This window comes from Barbus barbus (genome assembly GCF_936440315.1).
Source record: "Barbus barbus genome assembly, chromosome: 50".
NCBI lineage: Eukaryota > Metazoa > Chordata > Actinopteri > Cypriniformes > Cyprinidae > Barbus > Barbus barbus.
Genome location: NC_136728.1, coordinates 4,002,360 through 4,020,431, shown reverse-complemented (window position 1 = coordinate 4,020,431; position 18,072 = coordinate 4,002,360). Strand labels below are relative to the sequence as shown.

General features: G+C 33.9%; 1 gene segment (V, D, J or C); it reads right to left on the bottom strand.

The window, feature by feature from the left end:
* Positions 1-1,414: 1,414 nt before the first annotated feature.
* Positions 1,415-8,291, bottom strand: LOC306868244 (Ig kappa chain V-III region MOPC 63-like). The segment is given in 4 exons: positions 8,171-8,291; positions 7,751-8,060; positions 3,353-3,387; positions 1,415-1,945 (listed from the first exon to the last, which is right to left on the bottom strand).
* Positions 8,292-18,072: the final 9,781 nt, after the last annotated feature.

Below are 18,072 nucleotides of genomic sequence, written 5' to 3'. Positions count from 1 at the left end.
TTAAATTCTACAGAGTCTGGATTGCAAACCCTCAGCTGCTGAAAATACAAGTCATACTCAGAGAAGTGACAATACACTTGAAGATGAAAATTATATTCAAACTCTTCTGTTTGTTTGTGTGCTTCAGACATTTGCAGGCTTGAGTTTATAAATATGCTGTTGTTCACTTCTGCATTTAGTTTTTCAGTAACTTTTTTTTCTTCAGGAAATTGTATGTAGCTGCTTATATATTCAATGATGTTATATTAATAATGTTATTTTCAGTAATACAGGTATAACTGAGATGTTCTGCAAATGGATAAAAAGGGCTCTGCCATAACATTTCACTGATCTTTCATTTATTATGTATTTTGGTTCAATTTCAGGTTTATTTGTATAGCGCTTTTAACTGTACATTTTTACGATGGTCAAGATATTATATATGCTGCTGTATGCTGTACTTTGGCATTTTATGTTTATGTTTAATAATTTATTTTGAATGATTTTGGACCTTTTATACTATTTTGAAAACTGAAAATAATAAATATTTTTTTTTTGTCAATTTAAATGTTATTGAAACACAATAAAAAGAAGTATTTAAATAATATTTGGTCCCACTTCATACTTTGTGGCCTTAACTACTAAGTACTTACATAAATAAATCAATCAATCAATGCACTTATTGTGTTCATATTGTATTCCAAAACACTTTTTGCTGCTGTTGAGGTGGATATTTCTAAGGTTAGGGACAGGTGTAAGGGTCCACTGTGTAAACTATAAATTTAATTACAGAAATTAATTACAGATGTAACAACATGCAGTTTTTATTATTATGTATTTAAGTGCAATGTAAAAACGTGTGCACACAATAAGTGCATTGTATAAAAATTATTAATTTTGAATGTAAGTACATAATAGTTAAGGCCACCTAATATAAAGTGGGACCAAATATTTTAAATGGATTGTGAAGAAATACAGTTTAATACAATTTAATATATTAAAATATCTGGTAAATAGCTTAAACGTGATCTTAAGCATATATTGAAATATGCTTAATATATTTATTGTTTAAAAATAGCTTTTAGTATAGCATAATTTAAATATACTATGTCCAAAAAAAGCACAATTTAAATCTATTTCCTTTTCACGGCTCGACTGCAGCAGAAGTGAAACTGGTGTGTTTCAGTCCAGATCATGTAACCAATCAAACAGTGACTCTGGGAGTGTGGGCTGAAAATCTCATTTGCATTGTCAGGGTGGAGTGATTGTGATCCTCTCAGAATAGAGCAGCTCTGTCTCCAGAGACCATGTTCAAACCCCAAGAGCTTTATTTGACTAGATTTACTGCTACTGATCGAGCTTCTGAAAAGCACCTGGACAAACACTACATGCATCTTCATCTGTTAGTTGAATGATGTTGTCAGACACAAATGGAGCTTGTTGAGAAGCTTTATTGAATGTTGCAGCAAACACAGCAGATTGAAAGATCAGCCAGTGCTTTGACACTAGAGCTCTCTTTCAGTATTGAGTTGTAAATGACTACAGCTGCAGCACTAGACTCATGTGAATCCTGCCTGACACAGGACACTCAGATACGGCTCATCTTCAGGAGAGAGCAGCGCTCACTGGAGAAACATCAGCACTGCGAGCGACTAACAGCGACTCTTCTGGAACGAGGCCTCATGAGGAGCTCCAGCATGTGTTACTCTGCAGACGTACAGATCTTTCTCTTCCCAGAGTGCTTTGCTGAGGGTCAGGACGCTACTGCGGCTGTAGCGGCCGTTCTGCTCGCTCTCTGCGCTGGTCACAACCCCCTCGGTGACCTCTGAGCCGTCCAGTGTCCAGCTCACCTGCGCCCCCTGTGGAGAGTAAGAGCTGAGCAGGCAGAGCAGTGCGGCTGATTCTCCAGAGATCTGCAGAGAAGAGGGCGGCAGCAGAGACACTGAGGGCTTCACTGTGGGACCAGCTGCAGGAGACAAACACAACACATTCACAAACACACAGAAAACACACTGCAGCTCCAGCACTCTTCTGTCCTGCAGCATTCACAGCATTTCAACACGACTTTCAGCAGCAGACATGAGGAGTGCAGTCAAAATCACAACAATCTCATCATTCATCTTATTCAACATCACTACAGATGTACAATAAACTACACAATCACTATATACATTTACATGAAACCTCATCAATTAAACTTAACATACTTCAGACGGTAATAGTTTCTCATATGGATGAAATTTTATTTAATTTTTTGAATTTTCTTTTTTTTAAATGACTTATTATATAAAATATATTCTTATTATTCCAAGCATTCTTTATAATATATAATCCTATTTATTTTTTTATTATTTAAATCTCCTGTTTAAAAATAGGAAAATAGAGGTGCTATAGTTGTATATAATTATACGTGATATAGTTATGTATATAATAACTGTATATAGCCTAATACAGATTTTAATATTGTACTGCATACCAGCTGCTGCCTAATAAAGACCCATTTCAAATGTTTACATGCTTTTCTTCTCTTTCTGCTCACATTCGCTGTGGTGGAGCAGTTATGAAATATTGTTCTTGTAAATACTTTCCAGCATTTCATAAATAAATATGCATGCAAATTACACCGAAGCACAACAGTTACCGTACGGTGTTCAGGAGAGATCAAAAAGGTTTAAACAGTGAGTTTACGAGAAGAAATTGATTCATAATTCAGAGATATGGATTCAGACGGCAATTAAATTACCACACGACCTTGGTGTTTGTCAGAAAACAGTAGGTGATTCAGCCGGGGATTTTTTCACGAGTGGTGAGAGAAAAACACCAACATCTGGCATTAAAATCACCAACTACCCCCTGTAAATGCTGAAAATCACTTACGTCCCCCTGAGAAACAATTACTGTCCGAATATGACTGCTTTCATTGCAGTTACTTTTATATTCAAACATAAAGATCTAATATTTTAGTACATATATTATCTTATATTTTTATAAATCACTAAATTATAAGCACAACATGAGATTCATTGACTGAACTACAAAAGTAACTACATCTATATTAAAATGTCATTTTTTCATGTATGCAATCTATAATAAAAATGAAGTATTTATGAACACAGTGTAAAAATGAAGGAAAAACAAGCCTGAGATGAACTGATAAACTCATATTGAGTAACATTATGGAAATGTGTTTAGACAAGATTTGTGTTCAGTAAGAATAATCCAGTTCTTAATCTGACAAAAACCTCAATTAAACATTTACTATGCCTTTTTTTTGGCTGTTTTAACATTTTCTTATTTTTTCATTGTGGTTTTCAATTATTTTTTAATTAAATGATAATATTTTGATATAGGAGAATTATAAAGACAGACTTACCGAGCAGCAGTTTAGTTCCTCCACCGAAAGTCCACCACAGTGATACAATCTAATGAAGCGGTCGTACAAAAACCTCTATTCCACTCGAGTGAACACAAACTCCAGCAGAGAGAGAAACACTGATACACACTGATAGTACAAACACACTCAGCTGATGACACACTCAGTTATTTAGGTTGACAAAAGGGTTTTATAAATATAAGAACTTAAATAAGAAGAAGAACAACAACAACAAAAACTTTCAAGATATTTGTTATTGCTTGATAAATAATGCCATTCTTTTTATAATCAGCAGAAGAGTTAATTAATGCCATTTACAATTAACATGATTCAGTCTGAATTAATATCTTATATCTCATTCATTTTCCTGTCACATGCTGATTTAAAGAAATATATTTGCAGATCTGTGTCCTCTGAGGTGACCTTTGACCTCTTTTATCATGGATGATACTGTGGGGTTTATCATAATAATTCTTCTGTTCTTCATATGCAGCTCAATCATCATGATTCACAGAAAGTCCAGCAGCTTCAGATAAATTAATCAGTAATTCTGATCATTTCAGATGCACATTATTCACTTTTTAGTGAAAGTGTCCACAAATAATGAAGGGCAGTAACTTCTTTACTCCTAAAGGGTTAATAATAGTACCATAAAAGTACATATTACTGTAACTCAATCTACTGATCAGTGGAGAATATGCATGATATTAAACATGGACTGAGCTACTTATAAATGTGTAAGAATTATGAATAATAAATAATAATAATTATTATTATTATATGATAATAAACAATTGGTTACAAAAACAGCATATACACACACATATATATGTATATATAATACACACACACACACACACATATATATGTATATATAATACACACACACACACACACACACACATATATATATATATATATATAAAGGCCCACCTTAAGAAAAAATGTGCTATGCGCCTAAAATATATAACTGCAGAAAAAAATATATATGATGTATTAAATATTGATGGAACAACAGATTTTGTGTGAAAATAAATAATTCAAGTTGTTTATTTTGTTTAAAAATCCTATAAATGTATGAGGGGAGTATGCTCCCCGGGCGCCGCAGCATAAATGGCTGCCCACTGCTCCGGGTGTGTGTTCACGGTGTGTGTGTGTTCACTGCTGTGTGTGTGCACGTTGGATGGGTTAAATGCAGAGCACGAATTCCGAGTATGGGTCACCATACTTGGCTGAATGTCACTTCACTTCACTTCACTTCACACAATCACACACAACACTGATCAACACAAACACTAATAACACAATATCATTACTATTAATAGAAATCTTGTATTACTGAAGACAATGAGTGAGTGTTTGAATATTATCAACATGTTTTAGTGAAGTGACCCATACTTGGAATTCGTGCTCTGCATTTATCCCATCCAATGTGCACACACACAGCAGTGAACACACACACACACCGTGAACATACACCCGGAGCAGTGGGCAGCCATTTATGCTGCGGCGCCCGGGGAGCAGTTGGGGGTTCGGTGCCTTGCTCAAGGGCACCTCAGTCGTGGTATTGAGGGTGGAGAGAGCGCTGGACATTCACTCCCCCCACCTACAATCCCTGCCGGCCGGGGACTCGAACCCACAACCTTTGGATTACGAGTCCGACTCTCTAACCATTAGGCCACGACTTCGCCAACTTTTAGGTGTAATATATGATTCCTGTCAATCAAACTGAATTGACTGCATTCAGTCACTTGTGTATATTTCAGTAAACTTCAATGTCTGTAAAACGGAGCAGGATATTTGGTTAATTCCTCTGTAAATCTTTATCCAGAGATGGCCTCTCAAGTTAGTAACTCAGACTTCTGACTCTTCTTCTGACTTCTTAAATCTCTCAAAATCTGATTAAACAACCCCACAACCAGCATCACCAGCTCCACTTATTAATAACCAGACTGACTTTATTTCTGTCAGACATCTACAGAAGATCTTATTGAGAATTAACTAAGGTTTAGATGTTGATTTATTTTCATTTGAAGTAACCATGTTAGAGATCAGTGTCTGCTTTAGTTGGCATCTTGACCCTTGACATTTGTTTGTTTATTTTTCTCTTCTGGCTGATGTAACTGTGTGTTCCTCGAACGTATTTGTTACAACTCAAAAGCCCAGAGAAAATGATCAGCAGCTGATTGTTGTTTGTTTATAATGACAATCCTCTGTAAGTGAACTGATCTAATTGAGAGTGATCATAGACTCATTGTGTGTCTAATCTCTGATTAAATGGATGTAATGGAGATTATAGTGAAAGAGATTCTAAGAGCCAGTGGTTTTGTGACAGTCAGTTAATATGAAAGACTTTCCAAACAGTTTGTCAACTAAAAATTGTTCTTGATGATAGAAATTAGTCTCACACAGACATCAAGCATCAGCTTATGAACCTCAACAATGGTGACCATTAAAAAAAATAAAAAATCATGCTGCAATGCATGCTGGGTTCAAGCATATACAAAACGTATCCATGGCTCCCAGGATGCATTGCGGCATGACTTTTTTTATAATTTATTTTTTATTTTTTATGGAATCCAGACAGCAGAAGTGACTGAATGCAGTCTGTTGAGTTTGATTGACGGATCATATATTACACCTAAAACATGATGATCATATTAAATGAATCATACAAGTGGTTTATTTTGTTTAAAAATCTTATAATGATGTGGCAACGGGGTTAAAGACTCACCAGCATGAGGCCACAGAGCACTGATACAAATACTTTAGCTAAAATAATGATTTTATAATATCTAAGTTAATACTTGTTCAAAACAATCACTTTGGCAAAGTTTGTACTATTTTCTGCTTAATTTGATAAATAAAATTATTTTAGTTTAATAAATATACTGTCATTGAAATGTGTTAATATAAAAAATATATATATATTTTAAAATACAAAAACAAAATAATTTTAAAAATGAAAGCTTCTGAAAGCATTGAAGATCGCACAATAATTTAATATAGATTTACAATATTAATGACAAATAATATTTTATTATATATAATTAATATCACATCAAGGATCAGCCAAATTTGCACGTGCATCTTAAAAAGCAAATGCTTTGGAAAGTGCTACGCCACGTTTTTCTGCCATCGAGTGGTTTAGATGAAAATAATATCAAAGGCAGCTTTAGACCTGTTGCACCCTATGTCTCGTTGAGATATCAGCTTTGTCTTAAGATGTCTTCTTTTTTATTTTAGGAGAAACTTTAAACTGTTATCAATATTGTAAATACTATAACTATCATTTAAATAGCATTATTCATTTCAGAATATCAAGGGTTATTAGTTATCATTTATCTCCAATGCCCACCATTGTGTATACAGCAAATTTTCCACTTTAGCTTAAGGACAAAACTGAGCACAATGTATGTTGTTGAGATCTCTTCTAAAGCTTTAAAGAAGACAAATGTGAGAGTTTTAGTTTTAGAGTTTTTTTTTTTTTCTCAGAAGACAAGTTTGAAAAGCAGGAGATTCAAGTAAAAGTCTCCATTTGATCTTAAGATAACCTCATTTCTGTCTAGGAGAAATACTGTATTTGAGATATAAATGAGATCCTCTCCCTTTTGATTTTTCTTTCCTCTGAGAAGGCATCAGCTAAAATAAAAAATGCAAAGGCAATATGTGCATGATTGAGATTATATATGGTTTGTGTGTGTTTTTCAAATCATCTGCAGGTAATAAAGTATCTGAGTAATGCTGTGCTAACTGACATAACATTTATTACACTAGACTATAGACATATTTTCTGCCTTATTCTGTGATAAAAAATGGGGAAAAAAGCGTAGTATGTAAGCAAACCATAAAACTACCATTAAGAAAATATAAGGGAGCAAATTACTATAATACAAACTATTGGTAATTGTCCAGAAATATATTTGATTTCATAGCCATTTAAAAGTAAGAGATAATAAAACAAACAAATAAAATAAAATTTCAATTAGACCAAAAAACAAAAAGGTGTGTGTCTGGAGGGGGAGGGGGGGGGGGGTATTATTATTACATATGACATGTCTGTCCCCCTCGATCTCTTCTGAAATGATGGCTACACTCCTGAATGAAGCTGTATTTCAAAACAAATCAAAGACCCACAAATCAGTACGACGAGACTTCTGTAATCATAAATAACATTATTGTTTAAGTAATGTAAAAATCTGTTGATATTATTTTAATTGTGTATTTCATTATTTTAATCTAAATTAAGAAATTTGAAGTCTCTTTAACTTTGCTACACCAAGTTTTATGTACAGCATCCTCCCATCAGCAGCTGCAGTATCTCTCAGCTGTATCAGTGCAGTCACTGTGACTCTGACTGACGGAGGTTTTTGTACGACTCTTTATCACTGTGTGAACACATATTTACTGTTGATCACATGGAAACTCAGACAGTAATAATCTCCTATATCTTCAGTCTGGACTTCACTGATGGTCAGAGTGAAATCTTTTCCATTGTTTGTTCCACTGCCACTGAATCTAGATGGAGTTCCTGAATAAAGGCTTCTTATGTCATAAATCAGAAGTTTAGGAGCTTCTCCAGGTTTCTGCTGATACCAGGCTAAGTCGTCACTGTGTATCCCTTCATCCGTTCTGCACTCTATTGCAACTCTTTGACCCTGTTGGACAGTTTTAAGTTTAGGCTGAGTCACAGTGACTCCTCTTGATTCTGAAGAAGAGAAAATAAAATAAATTTGTTTGCAATCTTCTCAATAGCAGACTATTAAAAATATAAAAACAATAGTAACATATTATCAATATCAAAAATAAACATCCAACCTTGAATAAAAGCTGCAATGGTCCAGATGAGGATGATGATGTTGTTCATTGTTGTTGTTGTGTCTTGTGTGATGATGAAGATTGTGTTGTGTTCTGCTCTCAGTCATGAAGTGTTAAACTCACAGCACTATAAACTCTCTCATGCAAAGTGTCTCTCTATGTAAATGATCTTCATACACAGAACAGGCAGCTGTCCGTCTCAGACCGCAGATTAATATTTCATGTGTGTTCATGTTCTACAAAACATTAGAAGCTTTAATAATAATAGTGATGAATGTGAACTATAGAAATCAGACAGACACTCTCTACAATGAATGCTTGATTATTTAAATGGGTTGATAATAAACCTAATAAATAATATTAAAGAGCATCTGCTTTCTTAAACCATATAGATTCATGCATATAAACCAGTGTCACACAAGACTGAAAACTGAGGTGATATTCCTATTTATCTTTTATAATAAACAATTTTGTGTGCAATTCTGTCTTAATGTTTTGAGAGTGAAATGTTCAGATTTTGAGGTGTTTAATGATGGTTTGGTGGTCTGGTTTGTTTGTTTGAGATTTATTAGATCAATATTAATCTACTTAATATTTACAGAAGCCAAACTAATAGTTCAGATGGGTGAAATGTTATTTAAATATATAGATTAAAAACTTAAAAGAAAAAAAAAAAGTTAAACAATTTTATTTAATAAAAATTCAGTTAGCAAATACAATAATATGTTGTCTTGATGTCTTAGACTTATTTTGTCTTTTTGAATTGAAAAAAAGGTGATGGGCCTTATAAAATGCATGTGCAATTGGATCCTAAATGTGTCTGAAGTCAGTTGTAGTTCTTGTCTCTCTTTTCTTCAGTGATTCTGTTTGTTAACAGCAGCTGTTCATCACTAATGATCATTTATCACTCAAATAATCGCTTAATTACTTAACTGCAATCATATCTTCTTTTAGTGAACTCAACTGAAATAAGTTCAGAGTACTCATAACTGTTATTTTTAAAAACTTTTTAAGGCAAACGGTTTACTCAAACAGATCGAGTTACCGTGACTTGTCGGGTTTTACAGTGGCATGGCACTTGGGCGGACCGCTCCTGTTTGTCAGATCTGGGCCAAAAGCAGGCCATAGCAATGCCACATATCATCCAAGAGCAAAGAAACAAACCACACTGGACCTTATCTGAGCCACAAAATCTTCATCAATTATTTAGAGTCCTCTCAGCTTGTCTAAGCTTGTTAACAAAAAATAAAAAAAAATCACTGAAGGAAAGAAGAGAACAGAAAAAAGGACAAACAAAAACAGCTTAAGCCACAGCCTTAGATGAAATCAACTAAAGATAAAAGATATTAAATCGCTGAAGATCTCAGCAGAGGAGGATTAAACAACTCCACAAACAGCATCACCAGCTTCACTTCCTAACCGGACTGACTGTATTTCTGTTAGAGGTCTACAGAAGCTCTTATTGAGAATTAAAGGTGCAGTTGGAGATCTCGGAAACTTTAGCCTGATAGCACTGAAAGCAAACGTCCCACCCTCCCTGCAATCGCCGTCCAAAGCCACGCCCCCTGAACGCACATACTCTCAAAGAGCAGAATACCAGAGACAACATTAAATTACTACAATAGGCTACATCAACAGTTTCCAATTACAGTCCTCGCACCCTCCCCGCTCTGCACATGTCTTATGTATATCTTGTAACGTCCGACAGTTGTTCTGTTCGACCGAAAGTCATTAACTGCCCTGCAAAGTGGACATCACCAGATATTCTGTCATGATTCCAGTTCGAAGAGAGGGTATATGTTCCATACAAAGGGCATTAAAGTGTGCAAGACGTGAATTTAAATTGCATTTTTTTACAGAGGTATATTTATGTCACACTTTACACTTCTTTAGTAAGTTTTGTCTGTGTGTGAAGACACTGTGCAGCGCAATCCGTGAGTGAATGTTCTGAAGTGAAATAAACTTCAATGGATTTTCTTTGCTCAGGGTGTCAGGGTTCTGTCGTGTCTGTCATGTGTTCCCGCCTCATGTTTCCTTATTTGGTTTGTTTCCTGTCTTTGTTTCATGTGATTATTAGTTCATTCTGTTCAGGTGTGTTTGTCTCATTAGCGCGTGTATTTAAGTTCCTGCTTGTTGAGTTTTGTGTTGTCTGGTCTAATTGTTACTCCCTGGTGTTGGATGTCTGTGTCTTGCCCTGCCTTGATGTCTCCAGTAAAGGACTATTATTTGAAGTTATATCCTCGTCTGCGTGTTCCTGTGTCCTCCCTCGTGTGTGCACCGTGAAACAGGGAGGAGATTGTCTAGTTTTACCTTATTTTATTTATATTTTAATCTTTACAGTTTTTATAAACACTGTTGCATTAATGTTGATGGTGTATATGTACAAAGGTTTGTATGGATGCTCTTTTATACAGATAAAAATATTTTCATATCATTTCACGTTATTTTTGTCTGAAAATCCCAGTTCGTTCCTCACTTTTAGGATGAATCTTACATCATCTAGGATCCGATCATACATGCATTTTAAAATTGAAGCTTGTGACCTTTTCAAATTCATAAATATAAAAATGAGTCAAAGACATAAAGATAAAGTTGTTTTATTTGCTAACTGAATTTTGATTAAATAATGTCCAGTGTAGTTGAATTTTTTTTTACATTTTTAAATCTTATAACATTTCACCCATCTGTGCTTTTATTTTGACTTCTGTAAATATTAATCAGCTTGATATTAATCTAAGAAATCTCCAAACAAAACCACCATAACACAAAACCATCATTAAACACGATTTAATACAAAAGTCTGCTCCTTTATTTAAAATTGTGTGGTGCTTTGGTGGCACAGGAACACTCTCAGATTTATCCAAAGTGAAAAGAAAAAAAAAAGTACAGATTAATTTTATTATTTGAATGACACTAGGATATAGGGCTTAAGTCAAATTTGATTCTTTTACAACACGTTAAACATACCAATATATATAATAGGGCTGGGTATTGTCACCAGTTTGGTGATTAGATTTGATTCTTATTTGTATAGTTTCGATTCAATTTAATGTCAATTAGTTATCAATATTTCATTAAAATGTTTGATTTGCAGACATGGAATACATATTTTAATATAAATGATGGTACCTGAAATCCTGAAAACCTCATTCTTCGCTAGATTACTGAAATACACATTTTGAAACAGAGATTTTAGGTGTATATTAATTTAGATGGCTTCAAATCAAAGCAGGTAGTCGTCAGAACTGAATGAGATGCTTTTTTAAGTGAAGAGAGAGATACTCTGCAGAGATTAGACAAATTATGTTTACTGAAGGACTTGATGGACAGACATGTGGTTCTGAAACAAATTCAAGAGGAAATACACTTACTGACATGGGCATAAAGATGTCAGCTAATAAACTTTACAACATTACAACTGAACAAATTCACATTCAAAGAATTAAGCAGCTTTTCACTGAATTTAATAACTATAAATATATTAGTACAGGGATGTCAAACTCTGCTCCTGGATTCTCTTAACACAAGGCAGACAATAAATACAATCCACTTACTTTGCACTCGAGCACACAATACACTCGATATAAATCAGCACTCTGTAGAAATAAAGCGGTGATGACAGATTAATATGAAGCTGCTGAACTATCGCGCGGGCGCTGCTCTCGACGCTCACATGAAATAATAGTCATTTATAATAAATACTATAGTGTTTTTGAACATCTATATTTCTACAACTATAGGGTATATCATACAATAGACTACAGTTTACTGTAGTAAAAACTAAACTACAGTCTTTATTACAGTTTATAAGTTCACTATACTTAATACTACAGTATGCGGTAGGATTCATTAACAAAGTGTTGTAAATACTATAATATATACAGTATAATACACTTTACTATAGTGTGGTTAAAAAAAACTACAGTATTTACTATAACTTACTATAGTATTTTTTTAATGTGGGCCGTGATTTGCCGTCCAGTTCTGCTTCTTGTTTACTTAAAGTAAATATTCAGGATTTCCTGAATCGACATTGTTTCGTTAAATTGAAGAGCGATTTAAATGGGAGAATCAAAATTTTTGCCCAGCCCTAATATTTCAATAAATTTACATAACAAATTTACTCACCTCGAGCAGCCATCGTGTTAATCTGTTAATCTAATGCTTTTGCTGTTTTCGCTTGTTTCAGCACAAACTGCCCCCTGTTGTGGCGGAGGAACATTTAAAAGGCGGGGACAATTTGCCTTGGGCGGAGCGACACGTGTCACCCCGCCCCGCCCCAAGGTGTCGCCCCGCCCCATCGTCCAGACTGCACTCTGGAGTTACTCAAAACTGTTGTGCTGCTTCATATTTTTGTGGAAAATGTGATACCATTCAGTCTTGGGTAAGATTAAATAAATATAAATTAATATTTGTCTTCAACAATGTTGAATTAAGCAAAGATTATAGAATACAAAAAGGGACTTTGATTAAATTGATTTAAGTGACAGTAAAGATATTTACACTTATTACAAAGTACTTATATTTCAAATAAATGCTGTTTTTAAATGAGAACCATTATACCAATAATAAAACCATTATTAATAATTGATCACAAGTAATAACTGATAATAAAAGCAGCAAATTAGGCAGCATTAGAATGATTTCTGAAGGGACACTGAAGACTGGAGTATTGATGCTGAAAATTCAGCTTTGAGCACAGAAATAAATTACATTTTAAAACATCCCAAATAGAAAACCACTATTTTAAGTGTAATATTTCATAATATTAGGCTATTGTTTTACTGTATTTTTGATTAAAAAAAAATCAATCTTCTTTTAAATAAATAAATAAAAATTATTTTTAATAATTATTATTATTCTTAATTATTTCAAACTTTTAATCACCAGTGTGTATATAAAATAGGCTAATGCATGTGAATTAATAAGCAAATTATATTTTTATTAGGACTATAATATAAATCCCTTTCCTATGCACAGCACTCATAAGCAAAAGTCTTCAGATGTTCTAGAGTAAGATTGAGAACGAGTTTTTAGATTTTTAACACGTGAAATCACGGAAGAAAGCAGATTTACACGAACTAACTCTTATCTCATGTCTGCTGAAAACTGCATTATGTAGCCTACATTATGACGATTCGAATAACGCCATTAAAATCTGAGAAATGTGAAAAGACCAGTAGTAGTTTGCATTCCTGAAATTTCTGTCGTTTAACTAAAAGGTTGGCAAATATTGCTGAATTGTCTCGTCATGTTTAGCTGCTTACATCTTACCTCAGCTCGCATTCAAGTCGCGCGCAGCTCAGCGTCTGTGAACAGTAACGTGAACGTGATCAATTTCAAAAGCGAAAGTGAAACCAATAAAACAGAGCACATAAGCGTCAGCGACTGCACACAACCACGCACTCTTCCTACCCGACATTTTAAAATGTTTAACCAATGCCAATCATTAAAAAGAGCTTGTCAGTAAAACTTCATAACGCCATTGGATCCTCAAGCTCTCAGCGAAAGCTCGTAACTCCACCTTGCCTCATTTCAGATTGACGCGCCGCGCACAGCCTGGAGGAAACAGATATCCGCTTTTTCGCAATGCAAGGGTAAATAAATAATAACTGATGTTTGAATAGTACAGCGTTTTAATGTTTACTCACAGGACTGCGGAGCAAGCTAAATTAATTAGAATGTTTGAATGAAGTGGGCCGCGCGGGCCATTCGTCTGGGCCGATGGAAGGATATATGTAAATTTACTACTAATCCATTTTTTATATATATTATGCAAATAGCCGGCCCACCGGGAAAACTCCCGGTGCTCCAGATGGCCAGTCCGCCCCTGGCTCTAGCGTTCCCCTCGGTAGAAATCACGTTTCCCCCTCGGCCCCCCATAATCTTAATGTTTTAACTGTCACGTGCTCACAGTGAGCATGTTTCTGCCCTTTCAAACCCTACTGTATATTATACTTTATGCTACTTATGTACAGACCTGTGTATATTTCAATTAACAATTTTCTTTTGATAGGCCATCATATATGGCCTGGCTGGGCTTCAGAATTGGTCTCTGCAGGATGCTGAGAAGGCCTTCCTCTATGGTCCTGATTATCATCACAGGTAAGAATAGAAAATTGAATTGTTTTACACAGTGTCCAATGTATCCTTTTTTTAAGCGCTAACATCATTTCTGTTAACCTAGCAGTGATTATGTTCTCAATTTACTATTTCAGTGAAGTGGAAGAAATGAATAGGGTGATAGAGAAACAATTGAGAAAAGAGGGGAGAACATCCAGGTGGTAGGTAGTGCTGCTGCATACATCACATTGTGTGATTTAAATATTTAAAGGTCAGGAAAGGTCATGTCAATAACATATTATTTCTATTCAGATTTCTTGCATCTCTCTCTATTATTATTTTTTTCTCAGTTCAGATGGGCTTTATTGACATGAATGTTTCTAGAACATTTGTTCCCACATCAAAATATATATTTTTTCAAATCTTTGAACAGTATGCAATAATAGTATTATGAACATTAATTGGTATGGCGATTGATATAATTATTATTGTATCGTATATGTGTGTGCGCTCCGTGGTAACTAAGATCTTTTAAATGTGAAATTTAAATTAGAGAGTAGAACATGTTCAACTAAATGTTCCTTATTTCATTCACTTCTCTCTCTTTCTCTCTCTTAGGAGTCAGTGAAGACGTTGTCCATGAAGTTCTTTCTATGTGGTTCACGTCATGAACAAACATGGACATCTCCTTAAAATAAAGCTGTTGTAAACCTGCCCCCTTCTTTGCATCATCAGCACATGCTTCAGTGCTCTGAGAGAGTTTATAGTGCTGTGAGTTTAACACTTCATGACTGAGAGCAGAACACAACACAATCTTCATCATCACACAAGACACAACAACAACAATGAACAACATCATCATCCTCATCTGGACTCTGTGCATGTATATACAGGGTAAGGATTTAATAAAAATGTTAAAGTAAAATATTGTATTATATTATTAACATCAGTGAATGTTACACATAAATCCTGCTCTTTCTAAATCTAACTATGTTTCTAGGTTTCAGTGGACAGGTGACTGTGACTCAGACTCCCTCTGTTAAAACTGTTCAGATTGGTGAATCAGTCACTATAAACTGCAAAACTAACACAGACGTGAGCAATGCCTGTACAGGTTCATATACTTGTATGCACTGGTATCAGCAGAAACCTGGAGAAGCTCCTAAACTCCTCATACATCAAGCAACACAACGTTACACTGGAACTCAATCTAGATTCAGTGGCAGTGGAACCAGAACTGATTTCTCTCTGATCATCAGTGGAGTCCAGACTGAAGATACAGGAGATTATTACTGTCAGAGTTATCACTACATCAACAGTAAATATGTGTTCACACAGTGATAAAGAGTCGTACAAAAACCTCCGTCAGTCAGAGTCACAGTGACTGCACTGATACAGCTGAGAGATACTGCAGCTGCTCTACAACACAATCACACACAACACTGATCAACACAAACACTAATAACACAATATCATTATAACAGAAATATGATATTCCTGAAGAAAACATGTCAGTGTTTTAATATGATCATCATGTTTTAGGTGTAAAATATGATGCCTGTCAATCAAACTGAACAGACTGCATTCAGTCACTTCTGCTGTCTTTTAAGAAATATGCTGAAGACAAGCATACTTTAAGTGAAGTTTTAGTGTATTTACATAAAACACTTATTTTACTCTTACTTAAAATATATTTGATGTTTACTTTGTGTAAGAAAATAGCTAAATTATTCAGCTTTCAGTGGGTTTAAAGTATTATCTCTTTATAACCATGTACCTGCTGCATTTTATTTTAAATATGTACGTAATTAATATAAATATGTACGTAATAATGTACGTGCTTCAGTTTGCTTTTCAAAAGTAAGGTTAAAAAAAAACATTAACATTTTAATATATTTTATGAAGCACATTAATTCACTTCTCTGTAAGTATATTATAGCTATATGTGTTATATGCTATAAGTGCATTCTTGTATAAACTTACAATGTTTATTAATATTACTTATTTATTTATAATTTTTTATTTATGTTTTTTAAGTGTTATGAGCCTATCTCTATATATTAATTGTATGTCCTGTGTGTCTGTAATCCATGGGGCAAGAAGTCCCTGTATGTCTTGTGTATTGGACTGTGAAGTTAAGTGTATTTGTGGTTTATGTTATTGTGGGCCGAAGATTAATTTTCACATGTGTGGACAATAAAGATTTTCAATGTTCATGTATTATATATAAAAAAGTCAACTATGGTTAAGCATTATAATAAACATATTTAATTTTAATATTGTATTAAAATAAAAGAAATATAAATTATATGAACATGAAATTATAATACATATATTCAAACAAAGATGCAAAACTGTTAATCATTGGTTAATTTTATGAATATTTTTCCCTTTCCCAGGCCGTGCATGTGATAAAGCAGTCTTTAAATTCTACAGAGTCTGGATTGCAAACCCTCAGCTGCTGAAAATACAAGTCATACTCAGAGAAGTGACAATACACTTGAAGATGAAAATGATATTTAAACTCTTCTGTTTGTTTGTGTGCTTCAGACATCTGCAGGCTTGAGTTTATAAATATGCTGTTGTTCACTTCTGAATTTAGTTTTTCAGTAACTTTTTTTCTTCAGGAAATTGTATGTTGATGCTTATATATTCAATGATGTTATATTAATAATGTTATTTTCAGTAATACAGGTATAACTGAGATGTTCTACAAATGGATAAAAGAGCTCTGCCATAACATTTCACTGATCTTTCATTTATTATGTATTTTGGTCAAGATATTATATATGCTGCTATATGCTGTACTCTGGCATTTCATGTTTATGTTTAATTATTTATTTTGAATGATTTTGGACCTTTTATACTATTTTGAAAACTGAAGAATGTTTTTTTTTTTTTTTTTTTTTTTTTTTTTTGTAAATTTAAATGTTATTGAATCACATTAAAATGAAGTATTTAAATAATATTTGGTCCCACTTCATACTTGGTGGCCTTAACTACTATGTACTTACATAATAAATAAGTATGTAAGTAAGTAATAATAAATAAATAAATGAATCATTGCACTTATTGTGTTCATATTGTATTGCAAAACACTTTAGCTGTTATTGAGGTGGATATTTCTAAGGCTAGGGACAGGTGTAAGGGTCCACTGTGTAAACTGTAAATGTAATACAGAAATTAATAAAAGATGTAACTACATGCAGTTTTTTTATTATTATTATATATTTAAGTGCAATGTAAAAACGTGTGAAAGCAATAAGTGCATTGTATCAAATTATTAATTTTGAATGTAAGTACATAATAGTTAAGGCCACCTAATATAAAGTTGGACCAAATATTTTAAATGGATTGTGAAGAAATACAGTTTAACACAATTTAATATATTAAAATATCTGGTAAATAGCTTAAACTTGATCTTAAGCATATATTGAAATATGCATAATATATTTATTGTTTCAAAATAATACATTTAATGTGCATTTAGTATAGCACAATTTAAACATACTATGTCCAAAAAAGCACAATTTAAATATATTTCCTTTTCACTGCTTGACTACAGCAGAAGTGAAACTGGTGTGTTTCAGTCCAGATCATGTAACCAATCAAACAGTGACTCTGGGAGTGTGGGCTGAAAATCTCATTTGCATTGTCAGGGTGGAGTGATTGTGATCCTCTCAGAATAGAGCAGCTCTGTCTCCAGAGACCATGTTCAAACCCCAAGAGCTTTATTTGACTAGATTTACTGCTACTGATCGAGCTTCTGAAAAGCACCTGGACAAACACTACATGCATCTTCATCTGTTAGTTGAATGATGTTGTCAGACACAAATGGA